The sequence below is a fragment of the Callorhinus ursinus genome, unplaced genomic scaffold, assembly GCF_003265705.2.
Source record: "Callorhinus ursinus isolate GAN/ISIS: 27379988/994484 unplaced genomic scaffold, GSC_fseal_2.0 scaffold19, whole genome shotgun sequence".
Taxonomy (NCBI): Eukaryota; Metazoa; Chordata; class Mammalia; order Carnivora; family Otariidae; genus Callorhinus; species Callorhinus ursinus.
The window spans coordinates 8,520,997-8,536,291 of record NW_027397081.1 but is presented as its reverse complement, the minus strand read 5'-3'; the positions used below and the strand labels follow the sequence as shown (position 1 = coordinate 8,536,291).

At 43.4% G+C, this 15,295-nt stretch overlaps 1 long non-coding RNA gene across 3 annotated transcripts in view; it reads left to right on the top strand.

Annotated features, from left to right (window-relative positions):
- Positions 1-14,917, top strand: part of LOC112840615 (uncharacterized) — a 28,011-nt gene extending 13,094 nt beyond the window's left edge. The window contains exons 2-6 of one of the 3 annotated variants that reach the window (XR_012381578.1): positions 1,316-1,438; positions 1,963-2,055; positions 8,796-8,869; positions 12,242-12,277; positions 13,224-13,326. This is a non-coding gene — a long non-coding RNA (uncharacterized lncRNA). Of the gene's footprint in view, positions 1-1,315; positions 1,439-1,962; positions 2,056-8,795; positions 8,870-12,241; positions 12,278-13,223; positions 13,327-14,716 lie in introns of those variants that run through there. The other 2 variants (XR_012381576.1, XR_012381577.1) reach the window with 2 other exon arrangements.
- Positions 14,918-15,295: the final 378 nt, after the last annotated feature.

The window sequence follows — 15,295 nt, the reverse complement described above, 5'->3', positions numbered from 1 at the left end:
GTTTAGGTCTTTCAACCATTTGGAGTCTATTTTTGTGTGTGATGTAAGGAAATGGTCCAGTTTCATTCTTTTGCTTGTGGCTGTCCAATATTCCCAACACGATTTGTTGAAGAGACTGTCTTTTTGCCATTGGACATTCTTTCCTGCTTTGTCAAAGATAAGTTGACCACAGAGTGGAGGGTCCATTTCTGGGCTCTCTATTCTGTTCCATTGATCTATGCGTCTGTTTTTGTGCCAGTACCATACTGTCTTGATGATGACAGCTTTGTAATAGAGCTGGAAGTCCGGAACTGTGATGCCGCCAGCTTTACTTTTCTTTTTCAATATTCCTCTGGCTATTCGGGGTCTCTAGAAGGACCACTACTTTTCAATGGAGATAAATACATACATGGTTCTCAGCCTTAGTCATGCAACAGCATCACTGTGGCACATTTGCAATACAGAAGTTCAGTCCTCACTCAAATTCAGTAATGTTAAAAAGCGCCGCAGGTGATGCTCATGCACAACCAGGGCTGAAACCATTCCTAGTTTAAGCAGAGGTTTTTCGTATGTGGTCCCTGGACCAGCATCATCAGCATCACTTAGGGACTTAGGAATGCAAATTTTGGGGCCTGAATCAGAAAATCTGGGGATTCTGACTCATAGTAAAGGTTGAGAACCACTGCTTTGAGCAAAAGGACTAAGGTCTAACTGGGACATTTGAATCAGGAGTGGGGAAAAATGGTTGGAGGGCACAAGTTCCCCCTGAGACCATGTTCCATAAATTGTTGTCTTGTCTGTGTACATATAAAACCATCTCAGGTTCCCTGTCCATTGACTGAGGCTGTCTCAGATTTGCAGACCATCAGCTGTGTTGGAAGCTTTTCTCCAGGAGAAAGGCCAGCTTTACTTAAAGTGGCAACAATATACTGGGTAAAGGTATTAACTGGTGGTATTTGTGTCGGTGGTCATGACTCCCCCCTTCCTTCCTCTTATGTCCTACAAGCGACAGACCACAAGTGAGGCTGGTGGACAGGGCAGAGGCAGAGAATAAGGTTGTAGTAGGGGAAGGAAGTAATTTGATTTGGTAAGCTGAATTGGACTGAATTTGGGGTCATGGAACTCTTTTGCACCCTAAGTTATTATTTCTTTAATTATAAATTTAATCTCAAAAACAATGATCCCAAAGCCCTCACTTTGAAGGGTAATGTCTTCATGGCCTGCAGCATTGTATGTGGGGAAGATGTCCTAAACATTTGGCTGCAGTGTGGGGACATTTTGATTATTCTATTCAACTAGCACTATTCTTGGAACTGGGGTGATGAATGATGAGCAGGAGGATCACTGTCCCTAACCTCAAGATCTAGGTGGGGAAACAAGCAGCTGACCCCAATGAAGAGGAGACACAAGAAGGAGCTGAACATCTGGTACTTTCTCTGAACTGCTATCTGGGGCTCAGGTAAGTCCTCTCTGCGTCAATGAGTGTTGAACAGGAATCAGCCAGGTGAAGGGATGGAGGAGAGGGAAGAAAAGAGTGGGGAGAAGAACATTCTAGAAGGAGGAAGAACTCGTGTGAAGGCCTGGGGTTCAAAGGAGAGCCTGGTGTGGAAGTTTTAAGTGAGCTGAATATGCAGGGCCCCGGAGAGCTTAGGGCATGGGATGGAAGATGAGGTTGGACAGGCAGCAAGTCCGGATTCCCAAGGGCCTAGGAAGTCAGAGGAAGGATTTGGACTAAGGCCTAAAGGCAACTGGAAACCACAGAGGGATTTAAAGCAGTGGAAGAAGATGATAGATTTGCATGAGAAATAAATCTCTTGGCTGCACTTTGGAAAGTGGATTGGCTGGGGGGAGCAGTGGTATTGGGAGACAGTTAGGAGCTCTCTATTGTATGGACTAAACTTGTGATTGTTTGCTTAGGAAAAATATGAAATGAACTAAGAAATTACGAGATTAAAATGTATTTCCTCTTGTCTTCTTTCTCAGCCTGGGTTTTGTTCTTTGGATGAAATATCTATGGCAGCTACCTTCAGAGTCCAGATGCATTTGACATAACGGAGGTCCTAGTCAGTGGCATGAGTAAGTCAACAAATACTAATTGAATGCTAGCCTCTTGCGAGTCACAATATAAAACACGGGGCTGGACACCATGGGGGATCCTAGGAAGCCTTGGTCCTTGCCCACAAGAAACTAACAGTTGAATTATGGAAATAAAACCATTTAAATGTTCAATGAAAATTCAAGCTGTGTGTTATTAATTATCAAAAAGTGAGGATAGAATCATTAACACTCTAAAAGGAGTAACAGTAGAAGTAGTTTCATGGAAGGTGTAGGTCCAGGGCTTTGAATAAGGCTTAGAAGGCTCTTGGGAGTGGGCAGATAGACAAGCTGAGGGAGGTGGGGGAATGGGGTGAGCAGTGGGCATTGTGGTTGGATCCACATTTGGGATTTCAATTTGTCTTGATTTTCAGGGAAAGTCGACTGGGCCTCAGACATAAAAGAAAAGCACACAAGCTTTTGGCAGAGTATAAGGGAGTCATAAATGTTCCCATCTTAAGTAGTGGTCACTTCTGGGCCACCCCTGTTGGAACTGCAGCAGGATCTGTAAGGCATGTGGGGTCAACCAGGAACAGGCGTGGGGAAGGCGGAGTTGGGGGCCCGGCCCTGCTGCGGGGGAGTGCAGTGCGCCTTCCGTATCTCAAACTGGCCACCCCAGAGACCAGTGTGCTCTGCTTTCCTGAACCTTACCTAGTGCCAAGATAGTTCAGAAGTTACCTGTCACAGAAGGAGACATTTCTAAAGTCATACCCACTGGGAACCCCAGCTCTTTGCCCCTTAGTGCTGAGACAATCTGCTCTCATACTGAGTTCCATTGTACCAAAGGGTCGATTTGGCTCTGAGTTGCCCTCAAGCCCCAGGTACAAGTTGTCACTTGAGGGCCACCCGCCACCAACCTGGGTGGGAGGTAGGGAGGAGATGGAAAGGTAGAGGGCCTGGAACTGGCCCTGCAGCAGCAGAGGACCCAGCAGGCCAGACTGAGAGAGGACCGGGGGCCACTGGGAGACACCCGGGTGAAATGGAGGGCGGTGTAGGGAATGCATCTCAAGGTCTGGCCAGAAGATATCAGTCTGTGAGGTGAGTCCCAGGCGGAGGGTCACGGGGCAGAACATTCCCAATCATGTGCGCTCTTTGGAGATGCTTTTGGGCTTCCTGACTGAGGGCCAGGGGAGCCAAAAGAGTGGGAGACCCCAAAGACAGCCTCTGGACCTCACTATGCTTAGAGTTAGTCCTCCTCTACCTGTTTCATATTTTGGAGATCTGCTTAATAATTGAGTTGAAATAGAAAAGGATCCTGATGACAGAGATCATTTGAAAATCTTTGTCCATTGACTGGCCTTTCCGCAACATTCTATTTTGGTCCCTACTTGAAGGAATGTCCTCAAAATAGGAAAGGTACTTTGTTGAGCACCCCAACTCTGTGAGATGCACGAGGGTGGAAGCACTGAGCCCCAGAATCTGCTCGGCGTGTACGGACCAGCCGAGGGTCTGCTGGGGTCGTCGGGGGGGGGGGCAGGGATGGGAAACAAGAGCCAGAGAGCTGCCAGCAGGAAGAACAATGGGCCAGTGTGAGTGCTGCCTGGAGGGGCTCGGCGGAGGGGACAGTCTGCCGGGGCTGCGGAGGAGGTGTGTTTGTCCAGGCAGGAAGCCACAGGGGACCCTGAGCCAGCCTCCCTGGCACATCTCCTGACGGCACCTGCAGCAGAGCCCCGGGCACCTTGAGGAAGCCTGCCCCAGCCCACCTGGCCGGGCAGATTCCTTACCTCCTGGTCCTGCTTGAGGACTGCCGCTGTGCCCATCCCTGCCACTGCTCCGGGAAGGATGCCCCATTGTGTTCAGGTCGCTCAGCCTTCTCCTGCAGCCACCTCCTGGCCTCGCCGTCTGGGAGGCGTTCCCTGAGCAGGGAAACAGATCTAAAGGCAACAGCTTCTAAGAGAGAAGGGTGTTACGGGGGTAGGACACCTCCTAGGCTCTCATCAACATCTGTGGAACGAATGATTTTATGAGTGTGCTGGGTCTCTCCCTCTGCGTTAAGACTATTGGGCCAACACAGGCATAACTCTTCCTGGTGAGTGGGAGTAATTGTATCACAAGGAGACACCGTTCCTGGTGTCATTCACGTGGGGTGGAGGCCTGCTTCTCGGACCAGGCCTGGGCTGGGCACGAGCATCTGAGGAGGCAGTCAGGGTGGGCCCATGTGGGCGATAAACAGAAGTGAGGCAGCTGTAGAGATGAGCCACACAATGGCATCCATTTGAACATCACGTATGGAAAAGGCAGGACCCGCGGGCCATTGGAATGAGCTGGTTGTGGCGAATTCGGGAAGGTGGACTTGGTTGGCTTGGCTCCTTTGCCAAGCCTGGTGTTCTCTGGGCTCCTTCCTGCTGTAGTCTCCCTCTTGGGCAGCGCTTAGTAATAGAATGGCCAACCTTCACTGGGCATAGACTATGGCCAGCACCGTGGTGCTCCTTTTCACGCGGTCTTTGATTTGATCCTCACAGTAGCCTGGTAAGGAATTATTATCTGTGTTTTACAGACAAGGAAATGGAGGCATAGAGTGTTAAGTGATCTGCTTAAGATTACAGTTTTAAGTGGCAGAACCAGAATTTGAACCGAGACCTATCGAATTCCAGGGATCAAATTCTTAACTGCTTTTTGTTGTGGAGTCCTCTGGACGGTATCAGCCTGTTTTGACTGAGCTGAGTCAAGGGGGAGGGGGTGTTTGATTTAAGCTTGGGGGGAGGTTTTGTGGAATGCCAGAGCTCCTGGGAGGACAGAGTTGCAGTGTGAGGCAGGTCTTGGGGTGTGGGCCACGTCACTTGGTCCCTCACTCTCCCTCCCTCCAAGAGCATTTCCTTCCCATGCTGCACCTTGGACACTGTTCTTACGTTTGTAATTTGGGAGCCAACCCCCACAGATTCTTTCTGCAACCTCTGCCCAGTGGTCCCCTGAAGATGGGCGTGGCTCATGAGGAAATTCTCTTGGGGCTCAGGTGGTGCATCTGAAATTTAGAACTAAAGTAGATCTCCAAATACACTGTCCTCTGGATGGCCAGCATCCCGGGGACCCACACTCCGCTAACGTCTGGTTTCAGCATGTACTTCTCACGGGGACTGAGAGCCAATGCTGCCTGGGGGCATTTGGAGGGCTGGACAGGGGCAGGTGTTCAAATGTTTGATGCCAGCTATTTGCTCTGGCTGATCTAATCAGGCCACACTGGCATCCCATTCTCTGACAGGTGAGAGCAGAGGGTTATCTAGATTACATTACGTGACTCACCATCATTTATAAACTGATTCAGTAGCCTGGCTCCTCAATTATTCCAGAGGAATAACAGGGAGCCCCCTGACCATGGTGGACTTGGAGGAGGCTTCGGGGGCATCTATGTAGGATCAGCCCACAGTGATCTCTCTGTGCTTCTAGCAATCTTTGCACTCATTGGTATGGATGTTTATGACTCCAGGTGGCTGTATTGTGCCACCTGCCGTCACTCTGTTCCATGTCCTCATGCCCCTCTGTGGTGCAGGCAGTACCGGTGGACTGGGCACAGCCCAGCCACAGTATTGGAATAGTCGCAGCCAACCCTTTTAGATGCTTCCTATTTGCCAGGCACTTGCACTGTTTTGCACATATTAACTAATCTAATCCTTACAAAAATTTTAAAATCTGTGTGCCCAGAGAAGATAACTTGCCCAAGGTTGGCGGATGTGTTGGCTCAAAACTCAAGACTCAACACCGTCAGCAGCACCAGTTTGAGTCTATTGTAAGCCATTGTACCCTGCAGGGACCAGCCTGAATAAAGTTCCTGGTGCTTGGTGACTGCAGTTGGCCTTGATGGGCTGGGGAGGTTGCTCTTCAATGTCAGGGGCCGCTGCTGCTGCTGTCTACGTGGTTGTCACACGCTCTGAAAAAGGATAAATGGCCAGTGATCAGCTCATCCATGAAACTTTGCTGAGTGCATACTCTACAACTGGCATTGTGTCAAGTTTTCTGTATACAAAAGAAACCCAAGACGATGCTTCCTTAAGGAACCTACTCTTCTTGTACCAGAAGAGGTGGTTTGGCATAGTTTTTGCCTTCCAGAGCTTGGGGCCATCAACACGTTGGGCCATCCACACTCAAGCTGAGGTGGCTCTGGGACTGCTTAGCAATCTGTCTGTAACTTGCTCTAGAGTCTGTGCACCTGCCTATGAAGTCCACCTCCCTGGTGCAAAATGGTCACCTTGTTGCAGAGATATAAGTGGTCTGAGTGGCACCTTCGGCTGAGCAAGTGGGACTGGCAGCCTTTGAAGAAAGAGGGAAGGCAAGGATACTTGGGTCTGATTAGACTTCTGGCTTCTAGGCTCAGCATCCATCCCCCGGTAAAACTCCTCTGGGCATCTGTGGCAGAGTGGAAAGCCCACCGGAGCCCTTGCCCCACCTTCTGCTAACTGGCTGAGCCCGGGCCTTCTTGAACTCAGTCTTTCCTTTGCCATTGAGAGGGCAGTGGTTGGTGCTCAGTTGACATTTGTTGAATTTGTTGAGTGTCGAATATCTGGATTTAATGTCATTGATGGTTTTTATCTGTATCCTTTAGCTGTTTTTTTTTTTTAATGCTTTTCTGATGTGCATATTTCTGTGGAAATATGTTTATTTGGGGAGATGCTTTCTGACCCACTGTTTTCCTTGTTCTGGTGTGAGGATATTTGTGCTGGTTGTCTCTTCTCCACCCCACCCCCAACCCCCACCAGAATGCAAGTTCTGTGAAGTCAGGGACTTTCTTTGTTCACTACTATATCCTCAGTGCTAAATACAGCCTGGATAACAGTAGAATGACAGTCAACAAGTATTTGCTGAATGATTAGATAGATGAATGATTGGTTGTTTGAAACTTAACTCTCTTGTGGGGAGGTGGTGTTACAGGGTTGATAAGAGCTGTTCTCATCACAAGAAAAAATGTATAACTCTATGTGGAGGTGGATGTTCATGAGACAATGTACTGATCGTTTTTGCAGTAGATACTTACATCAAATCATTGTGTTGTACACCGGAAATTGGTATGTCAATTATATCTCAAGTAAAAAAAAAAAAAAAAAGAGCTGTGGAATCCAAGTGCCCAGGTGGGATCTCAGGCTCTTCTTAGGAGTTGTGTGTTTTAGCTAAGTTTCCTAACCTCAATCTCTCTGTCTTTTCATCTGTAAAATGAGGCTGATACTTCAAAGCATTGTTATAGGATTAAATGAAATAATACGTGCAGAGTATTTAGAACAGTTCTTGGCATATAGTAAATGTCCAGAAATCTTGGCTATCATTGATTTTACAACTGGGAGGTACATTTGATCTCTACCCCTCTCCCCTCACTTTGATGTTATTTATTGTTTTATGGTGTGACTGTGTCTATTTGTGGAATATATTAACTAAGGGAGATTTTTTAAAAATATACTCATGCCAATCAATTTATATTTATTGTGTGCCTGTTACATTTCTAACCCTGTTTGTATTTTTGTTTTCTGTATTTGCTCTGACAGGTAATGGCAGAGATATTGGGCTTGCGTCAAAAGCGTTCATATTAGTTAAAATATTTCATATTAAAAATAATAACAATAATGGCCACCACTTAAAGACTTTTATTATGTGCTGGGCATTGTGCACTTTGGTGGCTAAATGATGGCCTGGACCGGCGACAATGACGTGTAGGTGTTGACTGTCAGTGTCTGATTTTGTCTCTGGGTTCACTGAGCACATGCTTAGCTTACTTGGTTCACTAGTCTCTCCCTGGTGGTACTGTGGCCACATGTACCTCGCACAGTTACTGCTTGATTGAATAACAGCTCTGTCTTTGAAGGCAGATTTTTTTTTTCCCTCTTGGACCTTTAAGATGTCTAAAATTTTGAGTTGTCTTTCTCTCTTTCTTACCCTTTTCCTGTTTCTCTTCTTTCTCCACTTACATTTCTATCTCCTTTTCAACTTCTCCATCTCTTCATTCATTCATTCATTCATTCATTCAGGTTTCTCTCCCACCAGACTACAGCTGCCTGCCTGACAGCTCCCCCATGACCGACAGTTGCCCAGGAGCATGGCGCACATGCAAATAGACTTGTCGTGGCATGCTGCAGCCTTTTCCTTTTTGTAGTAACAAAACCTTTGATTCACAAGGAAACAGACCTTAGCTTTATTGTAGTTCCGATTTCCATAGCGTTTGGGCACAAATCATGAAAGACACCTGGTAAAAATCCTGAGTCACCAGAGGGCTTGGTGTTGCAGGAAGAGGAACTGGAGGAGATTTTTTGGTTGTACTTTATAAGGAAAGATCATTGGACAAACTCCCTTCCCTTTACTCCTTTGAGCCATTAGCTCAGACATCCCTAATGTCTTTTGTCTGGGGGGCTCTGGTCACTTGGGAGCCTTTCAACACTGCAGAGAAAAACAGTGAGACTGGTCGGAGTCTTGGGCATACCGAGTGGGGGTCGGGTCACAGGGCCACCTGATCACTATTCCTTGGTGGGTGCCTAAAGGAAAGGGATTGTCTCCGGTTCCACAGCATTTGTGGTGCCAAGTTCCTCTCTGTGCGTGGGAAACAATGGTTATGGGCTTCCCTAGACAAAGGATCTTCCACGCTACACTTGAGCTGGAGATTTTTGTTTTTCTTCTTAATCAGGGCTTTCTAGGGGCATTCCAATGAATACGAGTTTGAAAGAGGACAGATAGGAAAAGAGATCTTGAGAAAAAAGGAAGGACTAGTTTTTTTAAATTCTAATGATGAATGTGATTCATATTAACAGATTAAGAAAAACAGTGTGATTGTCTCAGTAGATGCACGAGAAGGATAGGACACAACACAACATCCTACCATCAGGTACATCCTCACTATAGCAGCACAGAGGGGAACTTCCATAATCTGGTAAACAGCATCTTTAATAAAGCCTACAGCCAAGAGCACACTTAATGGTAAAAGAGATCTGGAAGTTGACAAGACTGTTTTCTCTCATCACACTCAAGTGGGAGATGCTTGGGTTTGGGCCCAGGAGGGTGAAGGGAGAAGGTGACTCATGGGATACTCTTGGAGTACCTTGAGGTGCCGATGATCAAGGAGGTCACCAACCAGAAGAAACAGCCGCCCCGGGCAGGCACATGTGTGAAATCCAGCCAATGAAAATCCTCCCTGGAATGGGGTCAGTCATGTGAGGCTGTGCCTGGACAGGGGAGTGAGGGCAGAGGCTGCTGGTGGGGGATCCTGAACCTCAGGAAGGACTAGTTTTTGATTGCCTTAGTGTTTCCTAAATCTCAAAGTAATGTCACTTGAATTCCTGATTTTTTTTTTAATAAAAAAAATAGCCGATAGAATCATGGACCACTCCCTGACCTACTGAGTCAAGTTTTCTGAGGGCGGGGTCCAAGGATATTTCTCTATAATAATTTTTCTACATAATTTGGATGGAAACCACTCTTTAGGAATTCTTGTTAGGACTTTTCATTTAAAAAATCTGTTTTTTCATATCAGTGATAATTGCTTGGGCACAGGGGCTGTGTCTTCCTCATATGGAATTCTTAATGTCTCACATAATTCCCAGTATAGATTTAGTGCTCAAAAAGCATTTGTAGAAGGATAATTGAAGCCGTTTCTCAAAGGTGGCCATCAAATGTGCAGACTGTGGGGGAAGGTACTGTTGACAAGGAGGTGAAACTCTCAAATTAAACCTATTACTCAGTGTGTGGTGCCAAGTAATGGTAAAGCATGAAAAAAAAAAAGTCCCTTTGCCTTGAAAGGACCACATGTGGGTAGAATAGCCTAGAGACTTTCTCTTTTGCAAAGGCTGTTTTTTAAAGCTCCAGGGTAACAAGCAAATCAAAGGTAATAACCACTAAGTTTTGTTGACTACCTTCCAGGATTATTTATGGCAGTCTTGAGCCATAGCTAATAATTAAAGCCACCTGGTCCTTGGTTTTCTCATCTGCAAAATGGGGGCATGGACACTTGCCAGCTTCTTGTGTCGAAGAGACGTTGTCAGTATGACCGGGGGCCATCTGTTTAGTATCAGGGGGCATTCAGGAGAGCCATAAAAAGAGCTGGCCACCCTCTAGTTTGTCATGAACACCAGGCTGCTACATACAGTAAAGCCCTAGCTTCTGAATACTGGCACCCATCCAGGCCACTTTGCCTTGGGTCTGTGCAGTCTCTATTTGATCAGAATGAATGTGATTTCCTTTTTAATTGTACCTAGTCATAACATCTAATTATTTAAGGCATAATAAAGCTGGAAATCCCAACTATTAATGCTACTCCCAGATAAGAACCTGCCATGCACCTGTCAGCCATATTTGTCAATTGGGGTTCAGACAGATGTGGTCTGAATCCCACTGCTTCTTTGGCAGAGGTAGCAGAAACTGCTCTTATCTTGGAAAAGTACAAATTGTTGAAGCTTGAAGTGTCCCTGGTGTGCCTGAACATTGAGAACAAAACCATGAAAGGGAATTCAGTTATGTAGTCTCTTGGTCAGAACGAAACAGTGAAAATTAGAGAACGTAGAGGACTTTACACTAGGCTATTGCATTTCATCATTGCAATAACGACAATTATTATCCTTATTATGACTGTTACTATTATCTTGATTTGGAAGAGGAGAACACTGGAGCTAGGAGAGTTGAAACAACTTACCCAAGGCCACCCCGGTAGCAGCTCAGCTAGATTCCACCAGTCAGAAAGCCAGGCTTTCTGACTCTACTTACATAATCTCTTCACCATGCTCCGCTGTCTTGGCCAGAGGCAAATTCTGTGGAAGAATGAAATGATACTTGTTTGCAGGAGAAATGAGAAATGGGCTTAGCTGACTTGGTGTATAAAGGAATTGCCTGTAGGCAGAAATGAAGTTTGATACTGCTATACCCACGGATTACCCATTTCACTTGGGGGCTCATTCTTGTTTTAGCTGGACTTAGGCAATGTACCCTTCCTGTATTTAAAACTTTGATATCATAGTATTTCTCTGAAATATGGTGATTCCTAACCTTGGAATTCTCATGAGCTCTACAGATTGTCTCCCAAGGAAAATGTATATATGCACATAGGACCTCCTCCACTTTAAAATCACTGAGCACCCCCTCCTCTCCAACTCCACCCCTAAGGTCAGGATATCTTTCTCTAGATATGACTTTACAGATTGCTCCGATTTTCTGGGCCACAGAAAATCTTCATAGTCTAGGGGTTGGTCAACCTGTAGGCCATCAATTTTTTCTATGCTCTAGTCTGTCTATATTTGCATTGATGATAAAACTTTCATTGGAAGGTCATATGGCTTTTTCTGTCTACGCAACACCAAGTATCTGGCTATATGATGCTGGCAATTTCTCTGTTTCGTTCATTGCTGTATCCCTGAAGCCTAGAACAGTTCTCGGTGTAGTTACTTGATGTAATCTGTATGTTTTATTTTTTGTGTTGAACATGTGTTTTTTAAAAAAATTGTGTGCAGAAATGTTTGGAAATTAACCACATACATGTAATAGGAAAACTTTTTTGGGGGAGGGTGCGGAGGAGAAGAGGGAGAAAGAGAGAGAATCTTAAGCAGGCTCCACGCTCAGCGTGGAGCCTGCCAGGGGCTCCACATGGGGCTCCATCTCAGGACCCTGAGATCATGACCCGAGCCAAAACCAAGAGTCAGACAGTTAACTGCCTGAAGCCGCCCAGGCGCCCCAGAGAGCTTGTTCTTAAAGAGAATCTACCTATAATTGCTCCATTATGTACATCATCCTAGATGATTTAGTATATAAATTTTACCAAGCTAAGAAAGTTCTCTTCTAGTCCTAATCCTGTAAGAGTTACTACTGTTTTTTAAAAATTACATTTAGATGCTGGGCTTTATCAAGTGTTCAGACATTGAGTGGGGTAATTCCAGAATTTTTCTCCTAGAGTTTATTAATGTGGTGAATTACACTGATAAAATTTCTGAGAATAAATCATCCTTGTTTTCCTGGGATAAGTGCTACTTTATCATGGTGTGTTGTTGTATTATTATTACTGTATCACCATCATGTATCAGCAAAGCAAAATTTTATTTGGGATTTTTGAATCTCTGTTCACAAATTAAATGGGTCTGTAGTCTTTTCTTGTGTTGACCTTATCTAGTTTCAAAATCAAGAATTATATCAGCCTTTTATTTTCGAACTACTTGTGACTTTTTGTTTTGATTCTTTCTGAGAGACAACATAGTGTTGTTTTTGTTTTTGTTTTTAGAATTTAAATTCAATCCAGGAATCTGTCTTTTAATTGGTGAGTTTAATGTTTTTTATATTTTTATATTTATTATAATTACTGTGCTATTAGAACTTATCCTATTACCCTATTTCTACTTTCCATTCACTGTATTTTTTTTTTAATACCCCCTTCCTGTTTTCCATAGAAAGATCCAGTTTTCTTCAGCTGGTTTAAAAATGCAACATTCTATATCTATTCTTATAGTAGGAACAAAAGTGGCCATCACCCCTTACTTCTGATCCATACTTAGGTTTATATTTTCCCCTGTCGATTTCTTAAATTTGTCAATACCTGTATTTTCCCTTTTGTAAAACAAAAACATTAGCACATTTTAATTTCTCTTTGATCTCCTCCAGGGCCACACATTACATGCCTCTGCAAATTAGAATATAAAGTGAATGGTGTCCCTTGCACTTGAGCAATCATGATGATATTTTCTAGATATTTTGTTTTGGGTGGTTTGGGATGTATTTTCTCTTTTTTTTCAGCTTAAAGAAAATTCCTATCATAAACCTTACCCATGGATCTGATCACCTTTTGCTCCTGTATTTTTTTAAATTCTCCCAGTTGCCCTTTTTATTTGCGTGCTTCCTCAAAGAGCAATTTTAATGTGAGGCCTTGTCTATCTGAGGATGTTTTTGTTATGCTACCATATTTAAATGATAGTTTGGCTGGATTTAAAATTATAGGTTCAATGCTCTTTTCGTTGATACTTTAAAAATATTTCTTCGTTGTTCGTTTGCATCTAGTTTTGCTATTGAGAAGAATACTATTAATATGATTCCTGTTCCTCAGCTGTTAATATACTTTTTTTCTCCATAGGGTTTTAGGTTTTCCTCTTTGTATGAGTTGTTTTTAAACTTCATTATAATGTGTCTAGGTGTTAATTTTTCATGACCCCTAGAGTTTGACTGTCACTCTTTCCATCTTAGATCTTTCATAATTTCTTTTTAAATTTTAGGAATTTATCTTCATCATACTCAAGACAAGACAAGAATAACCACAATCACCATTGCTGTTTAGGATGGTACTCACTAAACCTATAAGGAAAGGAATAAGAGATGTAAGGATTGGGGGCACCTGAGTGGCTCAGTTGGTTGAGTGTCTGCCTTTGGCTCAGGTCATGATCCTGGGGTCCTGGGATTGAGCCCGCACTGGGCTCCACACTTGGCAGGGAGTCTGTTCTCCCTCTCCCTCTGCTGTTCCCCCTGCTTGTGCTCTCTCTCTCTCAAATAAATAAATAAATAAATAAATAAATAAATAAATAAAATCTTTAATTAAAAAAAAAGAGATGTAAGGATTGGAAGGGAAAAGAGAAAACTGCTATTGTCAGCTGAAGAGATGATCATCTATCTAGAAAGACCATCATAATCAAGAGACAAACTGTTAGAACCAGTAAAAGAGTTTAGCCAGGTTGTTAGAAGTAAGATAAACTCACAAATATTATTAGAATGTTTCAACAACATCAATAACCAACTCAAAAGTACAATAGAAAGTAAGATGCCATTCACAATGTCAACAGGAACTATAAAGCAAATGAGAATAAACTTATCTAGGAATACACCAGACTTCCACGGAGAAAATTTTAAAATTATAATAATAAAGAATATGGAATATGATTTCAATAGATGGAGAGCTACCCCCTGCTCAGCTGGGCCAAATTAATCTTATAATGATATCAGTCCTCCTTAAGGCAATCTATAAATTCAATGAAAAAACAGAAAAATTCCAGTTGTATTTTTTTGGAGGAACTTGATAAACTTGTTCTAAAATTTTAAGATGTGCTATAATAAATAATAGTGAAAACTTTCAAGTGTTGGTACAAGAACAGACAATGAGACCAATGAAATACAATGGAGTTTAAAGACAGGTCCATGTATATAAATTGGATATTTCTATTAAAAAAAAAAGGATACCACGAATAAAGTTAACAGATGCCAGATTAGGAGAAGAAATTTATATTGAGTAAAACTGATAATATCTAGAATTTTACATGTAGAATATACAAAGAACTCCTAGTCCACAAGAAAATGACAGCGACCTCACTGGAGAAATTGGCAAAGGAATAAAGAGTTATTTTAGAGGAAGAAATCCAGAAGGTTAACAAGCATATGAAGAGTATGTATTACTATGTATTAGTATTAGTAATGTAGAACAAAACCACAATGAGCTATCACTACATCTATTTGGTCAGCAAAAATTGGGAAGCTGGATGGTGCCAAGTTTGGTGGTGAAATGGAAATCTGTGAAGCTGGTGGGAGTCCTGGAGAGCAATTTGGTTGTATTTTGTCAGCTTAAATATATGCATACATAGTAATTCTACCTCTGGGCATATAACCCACAAAAGCATGCATATCTGTAAAAGGATGCATCAAAATATTCATCGATGCTTTGATTGTGGAAGGAGAAGTTAGAGACAATCTGGTTAAGTAAAACACCGTGTTTGCATTCCAGGGGCTCCTTTGAAGACATCCGAAGAGACAGATGGAATGTCTACACGGCAGTGTGGATGGCCCTTAAACATAGTGCTGAATGACAAACTCAGGAACAGTGTGAACGCTTACAATACAACACCACAGACATGAATAAAAAAGGTCTGTGCATGCAAAACAGTACACATTTTGTAAGAACAGGTACAAGTGTCTACAAATAAAAGGATTGACATCAACCAGATGAAAATACCTGCTTTGACTGGTATGTGGTGGAGGTGAGTGGCGACAAGAGAAAGACTAGGCATGGAAGATGCGGGTAGGGAATGAATGAACGGATGGATGAGTGAATGGGTGAATGAGTGAATAAGAGAGAGACCCGTTGGGGACCCATGATGATAAAGTGCCATGGCTGAAAGGGATGATGAAGGCCCAAATGGAAAGGGGAAAATAAGGCCTAGTCTGGATGATGGCACATAGTGAGTACAAGTAGATACATGTTGAATGAAGGAATGAATGAAGTCTGTGGTAAATCCTTTTTGCAAAGCTAAGGATTCTTTTGCAGTATGAATCAATGCTCTTTACTGAATTATTTTAGGAGTTT